Here is a 27400-nt window from a genome sequence, read left to right as displayed (position 1 = left end):
TCTGCTTTTTAATATGCTGTCTAGATTGGTCATAACTTTCTTCCAAGGAGCAAGTGTCTTTTAATTTCATGGCTGAAATCACCATTTGCAGTGATTTTGGAGCCCACAAAAATAAAGTCTGTCACTGCTTCCACTGTTTCCCCATCTATTTGCCATAAAGTGATGGGACCAGATGCCATGATCTTAGTTTTCTGAATGTTGAGTTTTAAACTAACTTTTTTACTCTCCTTTTTCACTTTCATCAAGAGCTGTGAATAGAAGAGAAGCAAAAGGCAAAGGAGAAAAGGAAAGATATACTCAAGGAGAGATAAGAAAGCCTTCCTCAGTGATCAATGCAAAGAAATAGAGGAAAACAACAGAATGGGAAAGACCAGAGATCTCTTCAAGAAAATTAGAGATACCAATGGAACACTTCATGCAAAGATGGGCTCAATAAAGGACAGAAATGGTATGGACTTAACAGAAGCAGAAGATATTAAGAAGAGGTGGCAAGAACACACAGAAGAACTATACAAAAAAGATCTTCACGACCCAAATAATCACAATGGTGTGATCACTGACCTAGAGCGTGAAGTCAAGTGGGCCTTAGGAAGCATCACTATGAACAAAGCTAGTGGAGATAACGGAATTCCAGTTGAGCTATTTCAAATCCTAAAAGATGATGCTGTGAAAGTGCTATACTCAATATGCCAGCAAATTTGGAAAACTCAGCAGTGGCTACAGGACTGGAAAAGGGCAGTTTCATTCCAATCCCAAAGAAAGGCAATGTCAAAGAATGCTCAAACTACCACATAATTGCACTTATCTCACAAGCTAGTAAAGTAGTGCTCAAAATTCTCCAAGCCAGGCTTCAACAGTACATGAACCATGAATTTCCAGATGTTCAAGCTGGATTTAGAAAAGGCAGAGGAACCAGAGATCAAATTTCCAACATCTGCCAGATCACCGAAAAAGCAAGAGAGTTCCAGAAAAACATCTATTTCTGCTTTATTGATTATGACAAAGCTTGTGACTGTGTGGACCACAACAAACTCTGGAAAATTTGTAAAGAGATGAGAATAACAGATCACCTTACCTGCCTCCTGAGAAATCTGTATGCAGGTCAAGAAGCAACAGTTAGAACTGGACATGGAACAACAGACTGGTTCCAAATAGGAAAAGGAGTACGTCAAGGCTGTATATTGTCACCCTGCTTATTTAACTTCTATGCAGAGTACATCATGAGACAAGCTGGACTGGATGAAGCACAAGCTAGAATCAAGATAGCCAGGAGAAATATCAATAACCTCAGATATGCAGATGACACCACCCTTATGGCAGAAAGCGAAGAACTAAAGAGCCTCTTGATGAAAGACAAAAACTAAAATAATTAATTTTTAAAAAAAATAATTCAAACTGATATTGTTAAAATACTTGTGATTGAAATTTTAAACAGAAAACTATATTAATTGAGAAGACAGTAGTCTTTGTTCCTTTTTTACAGTGCTTTGCAAACAGCAAAAGTAATTAAAAGGACATGAGGCAGGGATGGAGATTTCTGTGATGATGCTGTCTGGAAATTTCACCCAATTGAAAGTTTTTCATGGTTGGGTGGGTTTGTTTTGTTTGATCTTTTTTCCACTAAAAACATGTTTTTTCCTTTGTTGTTCTGTAAAGAGTTGTGCTGAAATTACGTGTGATGTGATCGTTCTTTGGAAACAATAAAATTTTAGGATAATTGAAGACTGCAATAATGCCATTTATAAGGCAGGATCAGCAATATCATTATTTAAATAAATATATACAATTTGCCAGGTGCAGAAACTACAGCTGAGGATAAAGTTTGGTCCTTTGTCTATCATCCAGAGATGACCAATACTAAGGTTTTCCTAATTTCAGCACTTTTTTATTTGCTCATTATTTATAGAATTCAGATCATACCGTTTCATATCATTCTATTTTCACTTATTTGTGCATTAGTTGCACAAAAAATTTATGATCATTTCCAATTACTGTAATCATCCTTTGTATGGAGATGTAATTCAAGCATTTACCTGTCATTGGACAATTAGAAAGCTTTCATTTTTACACATATAACAAGGCAGATTGAACATCTCCAAACATAAATCTTTGCCTAGTATGATAATAATTTTAAAAAGACAATATGGATTAAGCTCTTATTAAGTTCTGGGTACCAAGCTCAGTGCTTTCAGTGCATTAGCACAACGAATCTGGATACCAGCACTGAGTTCTGTGCTCTGCTATGTCAGCTGCATCAATCTGTGGTGAGGGGAGGCAGACATTTTAGTTTGGAAAAGCTAAAGAATTTGGAGCAAACAGTGGCTGGGATTCAAACAGCCTGGATCTCTGTCTAGACCCTCAGCCCCTTGCAGGCACACAAAGGCAAAGACCACTGAGTTATAGCAGGAGACAAGTCACAGGCTTGTCTGAATAGCTGAGAGGCTCCCCAGAAAGACTGGGCCAATTCTCACCCTGCAGGGTAGCATGAGATAGCTGGCCTGCCACCCCCTCACCAGCACTAACGGCTCCTTGGGGCCCCCAAGCAAGTTGGGGAAAAACACATTTTATATGCTGACATCTAAGAGAGTAACAGAAGCTAAAGCAGGGCCTCTCATCCTCTTTCTATTGAGTCCTTCCCATCCTCTTTCTATTAATAAATAAATGTTCACTTGTGCACCTAATTTTGTGTAAGTTTCCAACATAATCCCCAAACTTGCATAAATTCCAGGCCTCGCAAGATTTGAATCCACAACTGTCTAGGAAGAACATTAAGAGTTGTGGTAGAGATGATGCTATATGTTCAATCACATCAATTGCATTTTCCACAGGCATATGGCAAAAATGTATTTCCCAGCCTCCTCTGCATTTGGCCACATCTGTGCTGAGTCTTTGGAGAAGGCAATGGCACCCCACTCCAGTACTCTTGCCTGGAAAATCCCATGGACGGAGGAACCTGGTGGGCTGCAGTCCATGGGGTCGCTAAGAGTCGGACACGACTGAGCGACTTCACTTTCACTTCTCACTTTCATGCACTGGAGAAGGAAATGGCAACCCATTCGTGTTCTTGCCTGGAGAATCCCAAGGACGGCGGAACCTGGTGGGCTGCCGTCTATGGGGTCGCACAGAGTCGGACACGACTGAAGCGACTTAGAAGCAGCAGCAGCAGTGCTAAGTCTTGGCTAAAGGAAGCCAGAAGATGGGGAATGTGTTGGGTAGATATTGATGCCTAGGCTGACCTCATTGAACTTTAGGGTGATCAAAAATTAAATTCTTACTGTGGTGCCATTGATAGTTGGGGGTCATTGTAATGGCATTCAGGGTTAACTAAGGGAACAAAGCAAAAGACTTCAAAGAATTTGCCACACCTTTGATGGCTCTCCTTGCATGCCTATGTCACAATTATCTTGCTAACTTGGCATCTTTCCCTCTTATTTCTAAGCAAGCAAGTAAAGCAGATTTGCCCCAAGTATGCACGCTTGTATCTGACAGCCTTAGATTTCACTGCTAGGAACTCCTCTGCCACGTGGTATGCAAAAGCAAAGCCCAGAGCCATAAGCCACGTCTTCCTTTTAAAAACACACTCTGTGCAGCAGAGGCTCAACTCGTAATGAGGAGACAGAGTGAGTGGCAGTTACACATTTTCCACCAAACACTTTGGAATCCTGAGTTTTCTGCAAAGAAGCACAGATGTTCATATCTCCGACAACAGCCAGAAGCTTCTTGCCAACACATCAGCCCATTTCAAAAGAAAAACAGACACAAATACCAAATATATGCCAAGTTCTCTCTAAACAGCAATTTTCCCCTATTTCCTTATTTTAGCCAACTTGACTCTTTCTACCTTGCCCACCACATAGTTTCTGATTTCTTAGCGCATATTTATTTTGCGAATATCAGCCAAGAGGGTTCAAGATGGCTTGTATCCTTCAGAAATCTACCCTTTTCTATATCCAGCAACTTCCTCAAGCACCTTAACAAGATAAATGCCGCAGTCCCTCTGGGTCACAGTGCTGTTTCCCCAGAAGTCAAAAACCTTTCCCTGGGAGGATAGTCCTCCAGATTTCAAAGCTGAGCAAAAAAGGCTGGAAACTCTCTACTATAATCACAACTTCTAAACTTCAGGTCGTCCTGAAATTATCATCTTAATTCAACCCCAGCTTCTTCGGGGTTGACTATGTAGCACATGGAGGAAGCTGCAAAGGGAAAGGATGGAAAATGAAAGGTTTTATCAAAATAGGAAGGTGCAGTGGATTTTTTCTGAATGCTCTTTCTCCAGGCAAAGAGAAAAGAGCTATGCCTCATAAACAGCAGCAGAAGAGGATGTGCCAGAGGTTAACCACTTTCACTGGTCAAAATTAGCCCTTGCTCTTGGGGCTTACAAATGCACTGGGATTTAAACTCAAGGAGCTGAAGCCACAAAGGATGGTCAGTGGTGTTTCTGACCTGTGTAGAGCCAGGGAGCCAACCTATGCTCCCAAAACACAGACAAGAGGTACCTCTGTCCCCATACACAAGTTGACCTTTAAAGATTGCAGCTCATAAATCCAATTGCTTTGTGCAACTGAGATATTTGTGGCCTAGTCTAACTGGTTAGCTCTGATGGTTAGACCATCTGGCTAATAAGATTACAGTCAGTCCCAGCATAAGAAAATTAGCTTTCTTCTCTTTCAACACTACAGATTCATCTCTTTCCCAACTTGAAACAATTTTACAAAGCCAACAAATAAAGTTTATTGATTACCAATTATATACATAGCATCCAGAGAAATAAATTCAATAAAAACAGGAATTTGCATTATTTATCAGTCTTTTTCAGCCCTGAAAGACTTATTTCTGTGAGTTTAGACAAAGAATTTACATCTCTCTGGCCAAGAGGCTGAATGTTATTGGCTTAATTCATCAGATTTCCCCCCTCCAAATCTGTGCTTCCTTTTGGCCTAAGGGACGTGGTACAAGTCCCAACACATCAACAGCATTAGGAGAGAGAAGCTCATGTGGTTTTCCTGCCTCTTTCAGAGGATTCAGCTGTTGGCAGGAATATACACTTTCAGGGAATTTTGTTTAGTCATGAAGCAATTGGCTTTCATAATTTTAAATGTTTTTGGTGGATTTTTAACTGCTTAAACAGGTGTACAAATAGTCAGATAAAGCAGGCAACACCTGCCTTGCTATTTAGGAAAAGGGTTTTAGAATTAGTTAACTAATTGTAAGAACTCCAAAATGTGTTTCCGTAATGATGCACTATAAGATTTCTCTGGAAATAAACAAAATCGGACAGGCATGATGCCACACTCAGTTAAATCACAGGGTCCACAGCACCTCAGCAGGGCATTTCAGAGCTCCCTTCCAGGTGTGATGGGCATCACTTAGATACTTTCCTATTTATAGTTCCTAATAAAAGCTACCATTTACTGGGCACTCCTTGTGCCAGGCCTGTTAAGCACTACATACATACAGAAGTCTGTATTATTATCTAAATCTTATAGCTGAAGAAATTGAGATTCGAAAATATAGCGTAACTTGCTTAAATTTCCATATCCAGTAAATGGAGAATGTGGGGTTCAGCTCTGGCTCTTTCAAGCTCCAAGTACCATTTTGACCTTTACCGATGTCTTCCATATTACAGCTTACTTCCTAAAACTATGGAAGGGAAACATGACCACCGTTTCCCTTCTAGTCATTTTTCTATGCGGTCAGGCATTCCTCTCACAGCCCACAGTAAACTCCTATAGACACGATTAAGCCTGTGTCTCTATACTTCACCTCTTACAGCTTTGCTTTCGTTTCTGAGACTAAATAAAACTTGCAGCTTTCCATTTTATGTAACTTCTCAAACATCTATCCCAATTCTTAATCTTTTTTTTTTTTTACCTCTTTTACCTAGAATTAAATGTCTGATTTTGCTCTGATCCATAAACCCACATAGGAGGAAATAAACAATCCCTTCTCAGGGAAATACCCTCTTGGGGAAGCCCAGATTCTCATGAGAAACACAGAAATGAGTTTGACAGACAGTGTCAGATTTATTTCCTTTTCTCTTCTTTTAAGCTGTAAGTGCCCTCTGTCAGAGAAATGGCATTTCTAACCACTAAAATAGCCCTCTATAAGACTGAGGATACCCTTCTCCTAAATTAAATGATCTGCTTGAGATAAAGTGTTCCCTCCTGAAGGCCATGCTGGTAGACCTCATGCGTGAGGACCTGTTAGAAGCAGAGTCCCCTGCAGAATGCAGAGCAAGGTTTAGCATGATACTTCCCCCCTTCCCAGGATAAGAGAGCAAACTGTAAAAGATCCATGAGCATACCAGCATTAGATCATCATTTCCTCCATAGCAGAATGGTCTTCCTCAGTTAGAAATCCCTTTTCCAGTGGAAAACCCAGTGGCTTTGTTGACCTTCTTTGTCTTCCATCTGGGCAGCTCAGAACCATTAGCCCAGCAGACTCATCGATCCTTTGTACTGTACCAACATCAGCCATTTTTTGTATACTTGAAACGTATAATTCACAGAAGCTTTGTATCCTTCCATGAGTCCTTTTCAGTATCCATGAGCAGAGACTTACAAGGCCACAGTGTGCTATATAGCTCAGAAAATCGCTAGATGGACACACTACCAGTACCCACAGGTAGTTCTTCCAAACTGAAGCCATGAAGGACTAGCCATCTGATACGATTCTGTGTCCCATCTCTATTATAACTGAACAAACTATATCTTCCTCAGGAATCCACTGATATTAGCAATTTGGGTAGAACCTTAGAGAATCTGGCACTGTAGCACATGGCCCAAAGCCCAGGAATCAAAAAACAGATGTGATATGAAACTCCAGCCAATGAAACAATTTAGCAATGCCGAGAAACCTATAGAGATGATTTTCCAATGTGACTTCTTTCATAAATAATCTGTCTTCTAATGACTGTCTAAGGTCAATGGTTTCAGAACTGGACTTCTTAGCAAGGATGACCAACAGACTTACTTCAAGTTCTGGAACAGTTTATTTTTAACATCCCAAAGAGCAATACGTTGTCCAAATAATAGCAATAGCAGTTATATACATTGGATGTACACCCACTGAATAAATTAACAAATGATGCAAACTCTGCCAACAACTAGTTTTGACTTTGGTCAAATCATCATGGACCTTAGATTTCTCATGTTTATAAAATGAGTTATAAGGATTAGGTGAGATGCCAAATGGGTGCTCCACAGAAAACTGGTTCTGTAAAATGTGATAGGTGTTATCTAAGAAAGAGGGAAACTGTGGTTAATTAATTTTGAAAACTGTCATGTTACAGAAGAAAACAGATTTCTGACTGCAGGTTTCTGAGCATTTAACATGCTCATACATAAAAAGAATATCCTCAAGCAATTTTTATGAGAGCCACCCACTTCAACAAAGCTATAAAACCCTTAAGTCACAAGAGTCTCCAGGCAAGTCTCTGGATGCCTGGTGCCTCACAGTTCAGCATACTTTTAGGCTCTCAACAAATATCTGCTCCACAGGCCTTCAAATCTCCTAATAAAAGGACCCTTCTTCAAGGTCATCTTTGATATTAATTATTCTCAGCGACCTAAGATCAGCTAATGTGCAGTCCATCTTTCCCTTCAGTTCTGCCTCCTTCTGGCTCTATGACCTTGGGCAAGCTATTCATCCTCTCTAAATGTCGAGTTTCTTACCTATAAAATAAGAATATTAATAGTAGTTACTCAAAGGACTGTAGTGAGAATTAAGAGAGATAACGTGTATAAATCACTTTGCATCACATATAGTAAACGCTCCATAAAGGTTATCTGTCCTTGTTGTTATTATTAATATTATTCCCTAGTGTAACACACTGTTGGGATTCCTGTCTCAATGTCACCACTAAGCAGCTTTTGGTGAGTTGGTTTGTATACAGCCTCATCAGTGGCAAAAGGCAGACTTTGGATTACATGAGCATTTCCCACACTCTAGCTCTTCAAAGCTCTTATTTCACCTTAGTCTCATCCTACGCAAGAAAGTCTGTGAAGTCATAGGTTTGATGTGCTTTTATACTTTTTCCAATATGCATTAAAATGAACAATTATTTAAATACCTTTTAAAAGCAAGCATTAATACCTAATTCATCTTCAACATCTTTCCACCAAGTAACTGGAAAACAGTAACGTAGGATCTCTACGATCATTTCAATAGAAGATACTGTATCATCTCTGCTGAAAAACTACAAACAGAATTTTGCAAAAGCTAACCTGACCGTCTCAAGTATCATGGTTCCAACCATCAAAGGGGTCCTTTTAAGAAACTAGATTCAAATCATTTAACAGCTGGAAATCCAAGATGGCAAGGGGCACAGAGTTGCCTGTGACTTTTCAAAACAAAAATGGCATTTAGGACTCTCTCCCAAGTTCAGATATATGTTCTTTTTCTGTCAAGCAAATTAACGTGCGTACTTATTTGGAACAAAATGGTTTGCCAAAATGGACCACTATTCTCTAGTTCAATTCACAATAGAAGAAAAGATATCTCTAGGATGTGCTTCATTAGCTGAGAGGTGAAGAGATGCTTTTAAGATATGTTTGGGCTAAGACATTCTCAAATTCCAAAACTGAAACTCGCAAAAAAGCACATAACAGGCAGAACAATGCCCAGCCAGGAACGGGAGCACCTTTCCCACCCACCCACCCCACCCTCAGGAAAAGCACATGATGAACAGCTCTTAACATTCATATGAAATAACCCCCAGTCACCTCACCCCAGGTTGGCAGCAACCATTGTTGAAAATGTGTCACAGCTCACTCCAATGTAATGTCACCCTCCTTCAAATGTCAGCAAAAGAAAAGCCACTAGGAGATGGAGAAAGACATAAACAGTACTGTAGACTGGTCCTTAAGAGAAAGACCAAGGATACTATTTTGTAAACATTTAATGGACTCCAAATTCAGCCCTTTCATGAGCAGAAACAAGTCTAAGTGGTAGTCTATAATATTTTTGCTGTAATATCTTTACTTTTAACTGCAATCATTCTAAAGCTCTTTTAATAGCTGTCACCTATTCATTTTCAGGCTCTGGCAAATTATAGTTAGAGGAGACAGCTGCTGACAGCTTCCCTTTTTCTGTGAATGGCACGCTCTCATTCTTGCAAGGCCATGGTCCTCCTCCATGGCACATCTACCAGGAACACAAAAGTCCTGCTTAAAAAGGACAATAAAGACAACAGTGCCCAGGTCTGCCAATTGAGAGACCTTGGTTACTCCAGCTCTCTCTCACAAGACCAAGGTCTCTCCCATGGAAAAAGGAGGAGAAAAATCAGTTTTCCCCATATATACTCCAAAGGCATTTTAGCAACATAAAGGATGGATGTTTGGGAAGGGGATGATGTGTGTGTGTGTCTGTGTGTGTATGTATGTTTTGGAGGAGGATGGGAACAGTGATTCCACTTGAAAGGAATCAAACTTCCAAGTATTACTAATATCATAAACTTCATCCTCTCAGGACACACATCCCAGGAAAAAGAGAACTGGGTCAAAGGCACACAGCAGTCCATAAAAAAATAAAATATTTTGAAGCTAAAATAGTACTTAATAAAAAAAAAAAAAAAACTGAGTGATCACTTTTGGCACCTGGAAAGTGGTACAGCCTGTCCCCAAATATTAAAATTGTATGAATACAAAAATAACTCTTCAGAGGAGCATTCAGAACTCAGGCTAATGAATCCAGTTATATTGCTTCTTAACTGCCTTGATTAAATGGAACATTCGACTCTGAACGGGGATGGGGCAGAACCAGTGAACAACAGAGTATATGCTTAGAGTCCTGTCACATCTGTGTCATGGGGACGACAATCAGGAACCAGAACCTTACGGTGACATTTCTTTCTTTAACGCTGGTCCTTTTTTAAGTCAACATGTAGCCTAAAAATCAAAACAATCCAATGAGAAGGCACATAGGAGAGATCCCTAGGAAATATTTTTCAGTCTTTATGTTTTCAAAAATTCAAAGACTCAACAGATGAAAGTACAGCAATACACAAATTAATTGCTCCTCAGAAGATGAGCTTTTGACTTTTTAATTCATGTTCTGTCCTTAACACCAAAGCAAAAGGAAAACATACAACATACAGTGCTTACGTACCTCTATGGCCAAGTGTCACCTTTTCCCCTGGGGCTTTCTTTATCCTCCTGAGAATGTGTTTAAATTTAAGATGCAGTCTTGGCAGTATGTGTAGCTCAGTGATGCAAATAGTGTGGGATGGCGCCACCCAGAACTCTGTGAGTAGGAGGGCAACCAGGAAATCAACTTTCCTTTTCTCAGTGTGACTCTATTCCATCCAGAGGAGGGTTTGGGCACACATATTGTCGGCTGTCTTTTTCAACTGGGGAAGGGAGGAGGCACAGGGAGGGAACGTCAAGCCATAGACTGAAAGGGCTTGTATTGGCAAAACACCTGAATTTAAACCATCAGTTAATTTCTAACTTGTCTTCCCCCTACCTCATTTCTCTCGGTGATCCCACATCCATCCTGGGGGGGTCTCAAGGCTACAGGATGGAATCCAGTAATACCTCCAGAACAGTCAGATATTTGAAAGGGAGGCATCAGCTCAATGGGCAATGGCAAATATGTTGGAGTGATTTATTTGAAACATTTCTTAAATCTTTTCCAGAAGTGCTAAAGGCTGAAAGAAGGGCTAATCTTCAGTTTCACTACCCTCTTACCTTGCTGTCTTGAAAAATGCCCCTTTGGGCACCATTCTACCTGCCAGACAATGGGCAGGGCACAGAGGATGGGAAGATAAATATGGAACCTTCACTATATTCAGGATCCTCCAGGCCAGTAGGAGACAGAAAAGTAAATAAGTGCAAATTGATGAGTTTTATCATTCTTTTTTTGCACAAGGCATGAATTAATTCTCTATGGTGGGCCAATCAGTCAGAGGCCAGAAGGCTTTCTGAAGGAGACATTTAAGAGGGCAAAGGTTGTAAAGGATGAGGAATGGAGCGATAGCAAAGAAGAGGCATCAGAAGTCATCCAGGGATTCCCCAAGGGGGCTCCACATCACCATTAACTACGGCAGGAACTCTTTGTTTAAATACAGATTTCAGAACCCACCCAGAATCCAAATTTCTTGTGTTGAGGACCCAGATTCCAAGTTTTTGTAACTGCTGAGATGATTCTAAAGCAGCTGACTGATTCACGGATCTTTGATCGGGATCCATCAATTACATCCAGCCCCCTTCCTGCATATTACAGAGCTAAGAAAACTGGGACCATCAAGGAGGGCACAGATAACAGTGAGTTATAACCTCAGGACCAAGACTCTGGCCTCTTGAACCTGAATTCCATGCCTGGACCACCAGAGCCTACAGACCTCATGAGGCACAACATTTTCCTTGAAGCAGGACATTGACCAATAGCAACAGCGGTTGGTGCCTGCCTGAGAGGACCAGCGACACTGAGTTACTGGTGTGTCCATCACTGCCTCTTCCCCCACTAGAGGGAGGCAAGTCACATTCTGTGTATCACCACTTCCCCGGCATCGAGTGTTTAAAGAATGATTCAGTGGAGCTGCCCTGGTGGCTCAGTGGTAAAGAACCCACCTGCCAATGCTGGGGACATGGGTTCAATCCCTGGTCCAAGAAAATCCCACATGTCTCACAGACAACTAAGCCAGCACACCACAACTCCTGAGCCTGTTCTCTAGAGCCCGTGTGCCACAACTACTAAGCCCACAGGCCACAACCACTACACACTGACAGTGTACATGCACACCTACAGCCTGGCACCGCAAGAAAAGTCACCACAATGAGAAGCCCATGCACCGCAGCTAGAGAAAACCCAAGTGCAGCAATAAAAACCCTGTGCAGCCACTGATAAATAAAAATGAATATTTTTTAAAAGAGAATGAGTCAGTGAATGAAGTTTACAAATGGGGTCTACAAACAGGACTCCCCACAGCATTGGGCAAGTACTGAGAAGGTCCCCTGTCCTAGGGACCTTATTTTCTCTAAAGGGTCTTCTAAAAGAAGACCCATGCAAATCTGGTAGTGGAAAACACAATGAACTTTAAGTCTCAATGCAAAAAGCATTCTTAATGTTAAGAACACTATTCTAAATGCAAAGAACAAACTTCATGAAATGCTTTTGTGGACATAACCAATTCTAATGAAATGGCCTTTTCTCCCTACAAAAGTTAAAATCAAGCACGTGTTTCAGAGTCAGCCAACCAGAAGGGGGTGGAAAGATACAGGAATGGTGCATCTTGTGACTCCTAATTCCATCCCCTCTAACCAACCATTGGCCTTCAACACACAATTTTTGAAGAGAGGCTCAAAAAGTATGTATCCTTTCACATCTATTGCATGCTGGCTGGTCTGTTCCTTGGCGACATGTTTCATTTTCTCATGACATTACATGGACACCATTTCCATTTATACAAGAGGATATGAAAGCTATGAGAGCTTAATGAATTTGCCCACAGCAAGTAGGGGATGAGTAATTTCAGACTCCATCTGTGTAGCCGTGGCGATCCTGCCTCTGTCACTCCCCCAAAGCAGCTCAGCAAAGTGTGTAAGAGAGCGAGGGCGTCAGGCCTGAAGCCAGTCAAGGGCTCTATTTAAGGACCTTCTAGTGTTGCGTGATTCCCATATAGACAGCAGAATCAAAGCAGCAGTCAGAATAGTCAGCTTTGCACAGACCTATGGGGTGTGGCTCAAAGAATAAAGAATTCACCTACAATGCAGGAAACATAAGAGATGTGGGGTTTAATCCCTGGGTCAGGAAGATCCCCTGGAGGAGGACATGGCAACCCACTCCAGTATTCTTGCCATGGACAGAGGAGCCTGGAAGGCTATAGCCCATAGGGTCACAAAGAGTCAGACACAACTGAATCGACAGTACGCACATGGTAGTGGCGAGTCGATTATGATATTTCTAAAGGTGAAACCGGCAGCCTACTAAATTCTTACTGGAGCCATAGAAGCAGAAAAGCTCTAGGTCAAGTGAATGCAAGTCCAACCTGAACCATTAAAAACAGAGTCACAGCCCTTCTATCAATTCCCCAACTTGAACCAGTTTGTAGACCCAAAAATCCCTTAAATAAAGATGAGGCTGGGTCCCCTTGAGGAAGGGCCCTGGTACATTGCTAAAAGCATATACTGTTAATCTTTCTCCTAGCCTTCCCCCAGAGGGACTGACAGCCTCTTCAGGGAGACTGTGCAATGGGGAAAGGGAAATAATCAAACCTTTGGGGGATTACTGGTCACTGACTCTGAAGTGACACTAATTCCAAGAGACCCAAAATGTCCCCAGTGGCCCACCAGTGAGAGAAGGTGCTTATGGAATTCAGGTGATCAGTGGAGTTTCAGCTGAGATCCGTCTTGCAGCAGGTCCCTGACTCCAAGCTTTGGTTATTTCCTCGGCCCTAGAATTCATAATCCAAATAGACATACTCAGCAATTGGCATGATCCCCACAGTGGGGAAGCAAGGAGTTGTTTGGTTATTTAATTGAAGTTGAAAAGGGCTGGGGAAGGTCTGAGAATGTGGCTCCAAAGGCCCAAACTCACTCCACCTCCCGAGTGAACTCAGAACACTTAAGTTTGGGGTTTACTGTGTGTGTGTGCTATCTGGCTTAAAAGAAATGGGCTCAGCTCAGCACTTGAACATCAGGATAAATCATTCCAGCAATGAAGAGCCACGAACACCTATCAAGTTTCAATTGCTAGCTAAAACCCTTGATAGCTGCTAAAAAAATAATGTGCAATTTTAGCTGAGAAACATAAATTATCAAGGCCATGATACTCTCAGAATGTAATAAGTGAAATGTAGGTAACCACAGATGTGGTAAGGATCCCAGCCCCCAGCATGTGTCATGAATGCTTGGTCGCCCACAGGCACCGGGAGGAAGGAAGAGAGAAACAGATTGTCCAGATTCAACACGGGCTGAACCGTGGATGAAGACACAGAGGGGGTAGAAGTTTCAGGGTGGAAGCCAAGAAATGTTTTCTACATTCTTCCAACTTATGTTCTCCTGATATCTCCGCCCCATAGGCTTTCTGGTGACGAGGAGAGAATTACAAGCAGACACATGAAGTATAAATACTTCTGCAGGCAGTAACGCGCTGACAATGTTGGTGTCCTCCTCTGGAACATTCATTACACACGTCTGGGTCCAGCGGAATGACAGAAAAGCAGTAACCACTGCCACCACAGGATTAGGGCACTGCAAAGCCAGCAGCCGCTCGCCTCCCACATCTGACATCTGTCTGGCCCGTGCCTCCATCACAGTGACCTCAGGCGGGACCACTCTTCAGCAAAACTGAGAGAGATCAGAATTACGTGCCAGGCATCCCCGAACCACTTGTCCCTGGGGCCCTGACTCAGCGATAAAGAAGCCATTTTAAAAGGCTCTTCCAAAAGGACGCTGGGCTCACGTGCATGCATCATAGCGCTTCTTCCTGCAAATGCTCACTGAGCACCTGCTGCGGGATCAGCACTGGGAATATCTGCCTTGGACCTGCAGTTGACCCAGGAACAAAGACCGGAAGCGGAGTGTGAAGAGACAGCACAGAGAAGCACTAGTGCGTCCCAGGACGGCATACGGGGAAACCACGGAGGGCTCCCAGAGGAGGTGACCACTGAGCTGGGTCGTGTTGACCAGAGGGAGATGTGGCTTCGGGGTACTTCACTCTCTCTTCTCGCCACCCGATGCCTTTTCTGTCACTTCTTTTCTGCTGTAAATTCGCCCTTAATATTCATTTCCACCTGATTTCACCTGAGAAGGAATTCTGGGCTCTTATACTCCCCTGGGGAACCGCTGTGAGCCCACTCTCTTCCTCTTAATTGGTTTCCAGGCAGAATTTTAAGACGGCACCAGAAAAGGGGAGCGAAAGGAGACGCCCTTCCCGAAAGTCGTCCCCGTGGTATCCCTGGCCCTTTACGTCCCTGGAAAAAATTCCACAGTGTGGCAACTATGGGCTGACTGGTCTCTCCCCTGCACAATGTGCCAGTCTCCTGCTCCAGATGGCAAACTGAGCAAAACCCATGGAAGGGCTTCTTCTCACCACCTCCTCATCGGGGCAGGCTTCCCACCACCTCCCCACCTCATAGCTTCATTTGGGCCTTATCTAAGAAGATCTCTCAGGCTTCCCAGGTGGTGCAAGTGGTAAAGAACATGCCTGCCAATGCAGATGTAAGAGAAGCAGGTTCGATCCCTGGGTCAGGAAGATCCTCTGGAGGAGGGCAAGGGCAACCCAATCTCATATTCTTGTCTGGAATATCCCATGGACAGAGGAGCCTGGTGGGCTATGGTCCAGAGGGTCACAAAGAGTCCTACACAGCTGAAGTGACCTAGCATGCACACAAGAAGATTCTTATTAAATGGCAACAAAATGAAAAGTAAAATATCAGAGACACAGAAGTAGTAAGCCATAGATCTGAGAAAACAGCTGCATATGAAAGGATTAGGAAATAAATGAGAAGAAACCCAAAGGATTTAGAATCCATTTCAGGTGCCCTGTAAGAAAATCCCACCAGTATGGGGAGAACAGGCCCACGCTAAAATCCAGGCAATAAAGAGGTTCTGTCCTGGACTGGCTGCCTGATAATGTTTTACCTTGAGGTTTATAATTCTTTTTTCACTCTCTAGCACTTTCTAGGATGAGGCTTCTTAAAGTGGAGAGAGGGCCACTTGCATCAGAATCAACCTGAGGGACTTGTTAAAATGCAGTTTCTGGGTCCCCGGTGATTCTTAGGCATTTTGAAGTCTGTGAACCACAGAACTAGGGACTTTATCCTTCTTAAGTGGTTGAGATATCCATGCTAAATCACTCAGTTAAATTGCTCTTTAAAATCTGAAGGAGACACTAGTGGCTCAATTGATTATTTTAGAAATCGTGAAGATTCTAAAAGTAGTAATAGTGAGGTCACATTGTGACCACTTTTAAATGATGTAAAAGTTAACACACTGAAGTCAGAAAGATCTTTGCAAAACATAAATGTGATCACATCACTCCCCTGGGTAAAACACTTCAGTGATTGCTCATTGCTCTTTTGAGAAAGGCCCAGACCCATGGTCCCAATGAGCCCTCTTTTCCAGTCTAATCCAGGCCTGGAGAGTTCCCTGCCCTGTGTTCTAGCTTCAGTTCCTTCAACATCCAAGTCTGCCCTTCAAATGACCTTCACACACACTAGCCATAGGCAGGGACTCTTCTTTCCCCAGTAAAATCCGTTCTTTCCCTTCCCAGCTCTGGCTGTATTAATCCCCAGTATCAGACCTTTTCCTCCATAGCCCTTGGCACAGTTTGAATGTCACATTTTTTTGTGTGATTCTGTGATTAATGTACAGTTCCTCCACTGAGGTCTAAGAAGTCCATGACATCAGCTACAGGGCTATTTTTTTTTTTTCCCTAGGAAGGAGACCCACTATTGTTTATGTATCATCTAGCATACCCATGGTGCATAGCTGGTGCTCAATAAATATTTGTGGATGAACAAAGTAATTAAAGAGTATTTCAAAAGCAAACACTGGCAGCTGATGCAGATCCCACAGTAGCCACCAAGAATTTAAACATACTCTGATCTCTCCTAAAGGTTAAAGGTTCCAGGGTCTCTCCAGCACCAGGAAGAGTCAAGTCCTCTGGTGGTTTCCCTTCCCCTGCCTATGTTACAAGATACCTTCCTTTGCATTTACCATTTCAAAAGGATGAGCCCAACTCTTCCTAATGCGATTCCTGGAATTTGAAAGAAAAGTGGAGTTCAACATTAAATGCTATTATGCCATTTCTCTGGGCCTTGCTTTGATTTGGCTGTAAAAAATTACCCTAAAGCCTGTTCATTGTCTAAAAAATATATGCTGAAATAAAAACAGACCTCGGGGTTTTCACAATGACTTACTTCCTATATTTTTGTACACCTTCATGAGTCTTATCATTCTCCAGGTGCTGATTCTCAGACTGTTTCAAGGCATTTTCAAGTGCTGGAATTGTTATCAGCATATTTGAGTGATTTCAAATGGCCCTAAATAAGCTGGCAATAATCACAACACAATTCCTACTACAGTAGAATGAGGCTTCACGAGGATATAAATGAACCCACCATTACCGCCCTCTCCTCTCTGCCATCTTGCCAGCAGTTGGCCCTGGCTCAGGTAATGAAGGTCTTGCAGCCCTGACTGTACTCTTTCACATGTTCCTGAAGCAAAGTTCTCACAGCATTGTTCCCCATCCTTCACCAAGTAGACATAATATTCCAATGCAACGGGTTCAAGTGAGGCAGAAATGACTTAGACAAATCAACAGAGACACGGCAGCAAGAGAGCATTACCGCATTTGAAGTGCTACAGAAAAATCCTGGATTTTGAAAGAAGAGTGAAATTCAACATTGAAACTGCTATTATACTGTTTCTCTGGGCCTTGCATTGTTCTGCAGCCAGTCTCCCTGATGTGTATTATCTATAAAACGGGTCCAAGGTGAATGAATATGTTTGAATCACTGTTGATCTGATCTATATTTTGCTATGGATGTAACTCTCCAGTGACGTATCGTAAATTTATATTTCACTATATAAATCTTTGTATGGGTCTTTAACATTTATTTAACATTGGATCCTATTTAAAAGCCACATACTAATCCTGATAGATAGTAAAGAGGCCTTACCACACAACTGACAATCTAGCAATGAAAAATCCATCCTTATCACCCTACCTGGGAGAAGAGAAAGTGACTGGGGATTTTGTTGTACACTAAAGAGAGTGTATAATTTGTCAGGTACCAGACAAGATTTGATTATAGTGATTAGATAAGAGACTTTTCATGACTATAGTAACAGGGGTGTGGGGACTATACTTTTCAAAGCACAGACTTGGAGAAGTAGTTTTCACTTGGCACATTTCTCTCCTACACCCATACTTCATGGCAGTTTAGTGTCTATGTTGAGGTGTTGTTTTTTTTTTTTCCAACCCACTTCATAAAAGCCAGTACCAAGTGGCAGCTACATGAGCTACTGCTTAATGAGCTGGTGAGCCTTTCAGCTAGTTGTTGCCATCCTGAAGGAGCATGAAGTAGAAAAGGCATCCAAATAAACTGGAAATGGCCAGGGAAAATGAATGGAAACAGGTGGCTTCTACTTAGGTGGCCATAAAATGAACTGTCCAACCTGGGGCACTTGTGAAAGAGAAACTTGGTACAATTACTCACGCTGGGATGACAGAGCTATACTGTGGCTGTACACTCAGGATTGTAGACATCCTAGTTTTATTTTCCTATTGCTTATATCCAGAATATTTTCTAATCTGATTTATAGGCTCAAATTAAAGAAGAAAAATGAATACTTTCTTACCACTCACCTGCCAGTGAACATTTCAACCATCCCCTACTCATGAGAAGTTCCCAAACGACTTAGAAAGGGACAGTTACAAAGCATTATTGGAACCACTGGGCTAAGTCCTTAACATGCAGCATAATCATATGAAACCCAGTTCAACTGAATGAAATTCCTGCCTAATACTTCTCCACTATTGCTCCACAAACTGGGGGTTTCTCACAGGGCTCCCATCCACACCAAATAAAAACAAATAGCCTCAGGAAGGCTGAATTCAAGGAAAGGGAAAGACCCCCCAATTAGCAACCTCAATTCTCTCTACCCAAAGTAAAATAATAATAAAACAGTAAAATTCCAGGTTAGTTGTCAATGAATGGGGGATAGAGATCCATTTACAAGAGGTTTTATTTGAGGGTCCCATGTTGCTAACATTATTCATTATGTCAGTTCTTTTAATTCACAATCAATGGTAATTTTCCCTAACCTACAGTCTATTTCTCCTGTATTCCTGAAGAAAAGATATGTAAATCAATCTAACAGTCTAGTCAAGATTTTAGGAGGAATTCCCCAAGCTACTTAAAGAGGATAGAATAATACATGTATGTCTTTAAATGATTTCAGGAAAATATCTGAATAAAAAACTTGAATCAAAACTACTGCATCAGTACTGATAACATCAGCAATCACAGCAAATCCAACCCAACCCAGTACTTTTGGGGTATCTTATTTTACAATCATTATTATGTTTAGTTACCTCAGCAACTCTAAGAGGTAGGGACTTATGCCCATTTGAAAGGTATAAAATCTGAGGCTGAGAAAAGAACCCTCAACCAACACATATTTATTTAGATTTAAACCCCAAAGACTTTTCCCTTTTTCCCAAATCCATTCAGCCACCAAATCTTTTATTTTCATCAATGCCAATATTTTTTTCCTTCTGGCTTGAATCCAGCCTGGAGAGGGGGAAAGGTTGGCCCTCTGAAAGTTGTCTCTTTAAAGGAAGAGGACTGGCCCACTCCTCAGACTTGAAAATGGAATTGCATTTATACAGGAAGCTTTATTTACTCATTTGACCAAGACTGTGTGTTTCCTCGGGTGGGCCTAGAAGGAAGTGGCTTACAGCTTCCATCTTTCCTTGGCACTTCCCTCCTGCTGTACCATCCAATCTATCTTCCATGTGGCCCTGGGACTTATGTTCCTTATTGAATTCCAATTGAGTTTTTTTCTTGCCTAAAATCGTTTAGCATTCCTTTCCACTCAATCCAAATGCCCAGCTCCCAGAAGAGTTGACACAAGGCCTCTCTCAAACTTTCTCCCCACCACGCTGATTGCTGTATTCCCCAGACTTAACCAGTTCTTTCAACATTCAGCTTTCCAGAACATTCTCAAGTCATTTCATTGTGAACTCCTTCCTCTGTGATCTACACACACTCTAAACATACATTTGTCACACTCTGTTATGACTATCTATTAATGAATTTGTTTCTGCGACCACTCCCCTCACCAAACTGCTCATCTGAAGTGGGTCTTCTAAGGACCAGCAAGAGTCTTGATTGTATGACATAAAATGCTATCAAAATGGCTATTGAATGAATGAAGTATTATGAAGTATGCTATAAGCCCAATCATATTTCAACTTAAAAATACTTATATGCATATTTAAGTATAAGGCACACATTTAAAACATTCTCACTGTTGTTTTAGTCACCAAGTCATATATGACTCTTTTGCGACACCATGGACTCTAACAGCCTGCCAGGCTCCTCTGTCCATGGGATTTCCCAAGCAAGCATACTTTAGTGAGTTTGCCATTTCCTTCTCCAGGGAATCTTCCCCACCCAGGGATCAAATCACATCTCTTGCATTGGCAGGAGGATTCTTTAGCACTGAGCCACCAGGGAAGCCCGTTTAAAATATATATACAATAAATAAATAAACTTTTATTGTGCTTCTCTTATCTTAATCCAGGCAAATGTTTCTCCAAATCCTCAAAGAACAGGCAGTAATTGAGAAAGTAGTTCTAACGAGTTGAAGTCACTACTTGGCACTAAAGTAAGTTTAAGGATGATGGAAACAAATACATTCCTTGATAAAAATTTTGATTTAATGTGATTTATACTGACTTGCTTTAAAAATAAAAATGATAAGCAATGGAGAAAACAGGATTTAGCAGGTGATAGAAGAGTTTCTTTGTTCATAAAGACCTTTCAATATTAGGAGAGCTACATGGATGTGTGTGTGTGTGTGTGTGTGTGTGTTTGTCACACATACACACACACACACACACACATACACAACAAACATTTACTATTTAGTGTATGAAAGGATCAGTCCTATCCCCCAAATCTAAATGTCTGAATACTTGGCCACTTCCTACAGAATGGTGCATGGCTGGAATAATGAGGGCACATGGTCTACTATAAAAATGCTCTGAAAATGATGGGGTGGGGCAGTGGTGAGGGTGGGCAAGAGTCAAGGCAAAACTAGTCTTACTGAGTATTATTGGAATTCTCTCTTCACTCAGCCAAAAATACGCAATCTAACCAAAGTCCCTCCACTGGCTCCACCTCCCAAGCCACATGCCTTCTGGGGGCCAAGGGCAAAGCCAGCTGTGGCTCTGCATTTGGATAAAAGAGCCTGAAAACAGGGGAAAAAAATTATTTTGAAATGCATTACGCTTAGAAATTAAGGGTAATTGTGTGTAGCAGCCTGGAAAATATAGCTCATCCAGGACTGCTCAGCCACAGAACCCCAGAGCACAAAACACTGGCTTTCTAAATGCAATCTCAAACTTAAAAAAAAAAGCACAAAGGGCGGAAGGAAGGGTGGAGGTTGGCTATAGGGCTGTGACTTGTAAGAAGGTGGCTGCCTCAGAGAGATACAGCTAGTACATGAGCCCGCAATATCGCTCCATCGCCTAAGCCACTAGCTGCTGCCCTGCTCTAGCAGCACAACAGTGAAGGTAAATAAAAGGCTGACAGATAATTACATAAGAAAACAAATGTGCCAAGATTAGGACAGGGATCTAATGGACGGAGTGGAAAAGGACTCCACATCTAGCAGCATCTTAAAGCATGTCCTGGTCACCCTAACGGACCATTAGTATCTATCACTACCCAACTAGCCAAGGTGTACTTTACCAGCAGAGGAGGCATTTCACCCTCTCAATTCATCCCCACATAGACAGTTCTTTAATCTCGTGACAGAGACCTATGAACAAGCCCAGTTGAGTTCTGCGACCATCCTCCTGTTTCATTGATTTTATTCCCATTATGTGGAGGATATAGCTAACGCGGTAACCATGGGCCAGAATTCAAGACGTTGTGAGGAAACGGAGACATAAAATCACTAGCTACAGTTTTTTTCAACCAGAGGGTGACAGGAAGAAACACACATGAAACTGACTTGAAAGCAATTTGGGTTAGGAAAAACAATTGCAGTTTTAGGAGAGGAAGCTAGAGAGGAAACTTGGAGAACTAGAGGAAATAAACGAACATAAAGGGTGAGACCACCCACGTGTGAAAAAGCCACCTTAGGGCAAAGGAATGACCAGTGAATAGAAAACTGGGCCACTTAGAACTGCGGTCAAAAGTCTAGCCTGTTGGATAGCCCAGAGTTGGACTAATTCATGCAAGAAAACCAAACCGTGGTTCTTACTATGGGAAGGGTACTGGCAACTGATAATGTCTGGAGACATATTTGGTTATCACACCAGTGTGCTGCTCCTGGCATCTGGTGGTAGAGGCCAGAGAAGCTAGTAAACATCCTAAGAGTCACAGGACACAACAAAGGATCATCCAGCCTCAAGGGTCAACAGTGCGAGGTTGAGACTGCCTGACATAAAGGATCAACATAGAATTGGCAATAGCCTGCATGAACAAAAAGAGAATTTGCAGCCTCAGCATCACCCAAGAGAGAAAGCATCCTGGCTAAAGACTCCAGTCTCTGGTTCCCTTGGCTGGTATTAATATATGGAGCAGGAGAAGTAGCAAAAAAGGTATGACTAGCTGGAAGATACTTTAAATGTATTCCTTGCTCCAAATTGGTCCCCATCACCACCACACCAAGTAGTTCCACGCTTTTGATTTCATCATGACTCATCCACAAAGAGAAAAAACTGTTGGTTAAAGAATACGTGTCTATTCTCCTTGGCAAACCTCAGTCTCATTTTTGTTTAATGAATTGCATTCTGGCTTATATGCTTCAATATCATGAGCTTAGGTGATGGGCATGCTTTCCCTGAGAGAAGGATCACTGACTCCCAGGACTAAAGAGGTCAGCTCTGGAATGGGATATACAAAGTTAAGCACTGAAAAACTTGGCCTCAGTGATGACAGACGCATCCCTAGGTGCCATGGCAACCAGGACACATCCATCAGAACCCAGGGCATTTCTACTAGCATATAGGAATGAAGAGTACCCTGGATGGGCTGCAGCATAGCTTGACATGGGGGTCCTGGCCTCAGAGTAGGCTAGTCCAAGAGACCAACAAGAAGAATAAGCAGTCAACATAAGAGTCATGGGGCATGTGAAAGAAACAGCAGCATAAAGAGTCAGAAAGGGCAGATGTCGGTTCAGATCTACTAGCCAAGCACAACAGTGACATTTCATTTCTCCAGGCCACTTCTATAAAATGGATAAGAACACTATACCAGTTCTTCCCCACCGTCTCCAAAACAGCATTCCTGGAGGAAGCATGTCAGCTGCCGGCACAAGGAGGAAGATGTTGCATGAATCCTGTGACTCCAAGGCCACTGGGGCAATGCTCAGTCAGAGTTTACTCACTCCTGCCACCCTCCAACCTCTGCTCCTTATCCAGCAAGTATAACCCACCCAACCCACAGCAGTCCGGGAGCCCAACAAGTAGTACGCTTGCCAGTGTTTTCTACTGAGGAAAGTTATGTTCCCTGCATTAACTGTTAGAACTAAAATAGCCAAAACGGTAGCCTCAACTCCTAAAATTAAGGTTCCAATAATAATCTTGCTCAGATTCTGGAAATCAGTGTTTGTGGGGGCCTAGAACACTGACTGAGACTCATCATCTCCTTCTATTTATACATGTGACTAATGTCTCTACTCAGTAGTAGGCCAGGTTGTTGCTGTGGTTAATACTGTTTGATGATCTAGCATTCCCTCTCCCACACAGATTCCTACCGGATACTTGGCTGTTCACCCCACCTTAGGCTGGTGACAAAATTCTGCTCAAACTGACCTGCACTTATCTTAAAAAAGTTCAGAAATCATAGTGCTAAGTCACAAGTTAAATTAATCATGGATCTTAAGAGTGATCTGAGGTGTTCAGTTCTGGCTATTAAACATAAGTTCCAATTGTTGACACTCAGACAACCTAAATTATCCAGGGACCCAAAAACTGCAAGCAGTATGTACACTGTGCTTTCAGGCTAGCTTTGCTGTATCTAAAAGTGCTGCACCAGGCATATTCAAAGGCTTTCATAGGCCACACACATTTCATGGGAGCCACACTCTCTTCCCTGGGTAACTGGTCTTCAAAATCCTGATGTTTTGAATGGTACTGAAGTTCTCAGCCTTTTTGTTTTTTTGGTTGGCCAGTTCCAAGCCCTGGTCAGCTAAGAAGCTTAATCTAATTGTGTATCACAGCAGTGTGGCAGCCACCAGACAAGATTACTTCTGTCTTTGCAAACCTCTGAAAGTAATTAAAATCATGCATTTGAGAACTGTGAGGTGTAGAATATGAAAGAAAAAGTTCAGTGGAGTAGGTTCCAAAGACCTCAAAAGCTTAAAGACCTCATAAGCTCTAAACTAAAACTTAGCCAGAAAAGAGTATTTTCACTCATTTTATGCTAAGTTAAAAAGTTATTACATACAATCTACTGCCCTTCCATATCACTAAAGTGAAAACCATACACTTGGATCTCCAGCTTTGTCAAAATGGCATTCTTGGGGCCTAATAAACCATGGAGTTCTATGAATAGTAGTATTTTAAAGGTTGAGTCAATGGCTGATGCTTTTATTGCATCTGATTCAACATTGGGAAACAGCATCTCTTGCAGGAGATTAAACTAATAGCATTTTGTAATGAGGGAGGGTGCTAAGTGTTTCTTAAAGTACGACCCCGTGAACACTTTCATCACTATCCTTGGCAAATGATTTAAAGTGTATATGCCTAGCACCCCCAAAATTACTAAAACAGACTTTTTTCAACACAACTCATATTAAGTAATACATTTGGCATTTAAATTTGGTATCTGTTTTGTAAAACACTATTTTCCATTGTACTCTCTTCTATTTCGTGTTTTCAACTGCTGGTCTGGACCTAAGAAATTAATGTTATGATCCATTCCTTGTTGCAACCCTAAGCTTTAAAAACACCAGTTAACTAGAAGAAGCAGAAATGGAGTTGAGTAATTAGCAGGAAACACTTGAGGCTTTGTGATGTAGAGAGGCTTTGTGATGTCTTAAAAATCAAATGATCCACTTGGATGGTTTCAGGCATTAAAAAGTGGTTGCAGGCTTCAGTTACAAACCTTAAGGGTACCCATTGTCTTAGATCCAGACAGGATATGTCCTCCATAGGAATGATTACCTATAAACCTACAGTGTTAAGAAAGATGATAATGTCAGCAAAGTGTGTGTTCGGAACCCCTTGGCACACCCCCAGCCACATCCTCTCTGCAAGGGCTTCAAAGCATTCCCTTCCTTCACCTTTATCCCCACCCATTCACACCCAAAACCCAAAGGGGGGTTATTTATTACTTTAAAACACTCAAATGTTGTCTTATCTCAATTTAATAAATATGTATGATTTGTTAACAGCACTGTAGAAGCCCCTCGTCCCATTTCCTCTCTTTCACTTTTCTTCTCTTGGGCATTTCTCATCTCTATTCTCCCCAGCATCTGCTACCCAGCTCCATTCTATCTTCCTCTCCTTCCTCCTTTATTCCCTCTCCTCCTTTCCTTCACTCCCATCTGCTGGGGGAGTGGAGTGGCATACAGTGGCCGTCTCTGACTTCACTCTACTCACAGTAATACCTTTCTTCCCAGGGGAGTCTTCCTTTGGCTAAAGTAACACACACTTTAAAAAGACATTCTCCAAGGAGAGTGATGAAACAGATACCAGATCTAAAGCGGTTATGTGTTATTAATAAACTGTACTGGTTGTTCACTCTCCCAAGGAATCATTTCTCAGTTCCTTTCTTCAGGCTGAAATTCTACAGGGAGGAGTTTACTCAAGGCAGAAAGGGATCTGCAAGAGGTGCGGCTGAGCATGGGGAGAAGACAGAGGACAAAAGGCAAAAGCCTTTTCTTACTTGTCCCTGATGCTGTAGTATTTTCTTGACATATTTCCCTGGTGAGCCTCTCCCATGAAGGCCCATATTAGTCAGTCAACAAGTATCTATTGAGCACCTGCTAGGTAGGAATCAGTCTAGGTTCTGGCCCTGTAAATAAGACAAGGTTTCTGCCCTTATGGAACTTCCATTTTAATGGTCAAGATAGACAATAAGCAGACAAAGAAATGAATATATAATACCAGAGGGTAATAAATGTTAAGAGGGAAAACTGAGAGACTGAAAAGGACCAGGGAGTGGCTGGTTGCTATTTTACGGTAGTCAGGGAAGCCCTCCTATAAACTGACAACTGACCTGAAGGAAGCATTGGGATGAGCCATCTGGACACGTGGGGGAAAGTTCCTTGTGAAAAAGGAATAATATGTGCAAAGACCCTGGGGACAGAACTTGGTGAAAAAGGAGAATGTGAGGCAATCAGAGTTGCTGCAGTCAGGAAGGGCAGAGAGATGAGACAGAAAGAAGAAGGGGTAGATGTGTCTGCTCCCGAATTCCACCATCTCAGGTGTGGGCCAGCCTTGCAGCCTACCCCTCCCTGACACCTACCCAGCTTCTTCACAGTTCCCTTCCCTCCTGCAGAGTCTGAACACTAAGGTCATTCCCTCAGATTTTCTGAGAGGACATCCAGTCCATCTAATTAAAAACAAGCAAAATCAAGTCATAAGCCATAGTAAGAAAGCAACATATATGCACATTTAACCACAGACCTTAAGAGATAGGAAATCTACCGCAGTAAAGAGCAGGGGCAGAGGTCAGCTACAAGAAAAAAAAAAAAAAAAAATGTCCACCACATGACAGCAGGGGATCTGACCTTCAAACTCACAAACTGGGGAACAATACACTTTGAAACAACCTTGGGCAGTAGGTATGGAGGTGAGATACTATGGAAAACCATGATCAGAGGAGGCTGATGGTAATGGCCACTGACACCTTTTGGATCTGAAAGCGAACCTGAGTGGTGTTAGGCCCCTCTAGTTCCCAAAGTTATCCTCAAAGAGTTGATATATAAATGCTGGTCATTCGTTATTTTTATTTTATAGACCAAAAAAAGAACAACTCAAAAATTCACCCCCAAGTCACTGGCAGCGCTACCATGGGGAGCACCGCGGCCTCTGTCTCAAGGGTGGAGAAACCCTTGTCACAGATTCTCTGAAATCTTAAATATAACGATCTAAGTTCGCATCATTTAAGGCCAGTGATGTCAGCAGGCCCAATTTTGGGGCACTGGGCACCACAGAGTATGCCCTGCGAGGCCCAGGGGCTGTCCAGAGACCCGCAGAGCCGGGTCACACTACCGGGCTCCAAGCCCTTGGCTTTAGGTCAACGCAGGTCCCACCGTCAACAACCCTTGTCCGGATCAGTCAATTTCAAACAGCATCTAGGCGGCACAGGGTCACTCAGCGGCATGGACTCCAGGGCTCCAGAGCCCCTCTCGTCTCTCGGTCTCTCTCTCTCTGTCTCACACACACACACACACACACACACACACACACATACACACACACTCGCTGCCCTCGCGCGCGCCCGCGGCACCACACGGACTTCCCAACCCCAAACACACGCGCGCACCCCACGGCCGGCTGAGTTCTGTATTTCCTCTTCCTCAAAGCTACTCTTTGCGATCTTAGCCTCCCCGCTCTGCTTCGGATTCCAGGGCCCCGAGAGCTCTGCTACCTCCCTTCCCTGAAGGCGCGCCCGGTGCGCCCCTCCTCTGATGCCAGGGTCACCCATCGAACATCCCCCCACCTCCTTTCCGGGTCCCAGCCGGGACTTCTGAGTGTCCCC

At 42.5% G+C, this 27400-nt stretch overlaps 1 protein-coding gene across 2 annotated transcripts in view; it reads right to left on the bottom strand.

The window, feature by feature from the left end:
* ELMO1 (engulfment and cell motility 1) overlaps positions 1-27400 on the bottom strand; it is a 584995-nt gene that overhangs the window by 556533 nt on the left and 1062 nt on the right. The window lies entirely within an intron of this gene.

This window comes from Bubalus bubalis, chromosome 8, assembly GCF_019923935.1.
Source record: "Bubalus bubalis isolate 160015118507 breed Murrah chromosome 8, NDDB_SH_1, whole genome shotgun sequence".
Taxonomy (NCBI): domain Eukaryota; kingdom Metazoa; phylum Chordata; class Mammalia; order Artiodactyla; family Bovidae; genus Bubalus; species Bubalus bubalis.
Note: the sequence above shows the minus strand (reverse complement) of the source record. Positions and strands in the feature narration are given on the sequence as shown.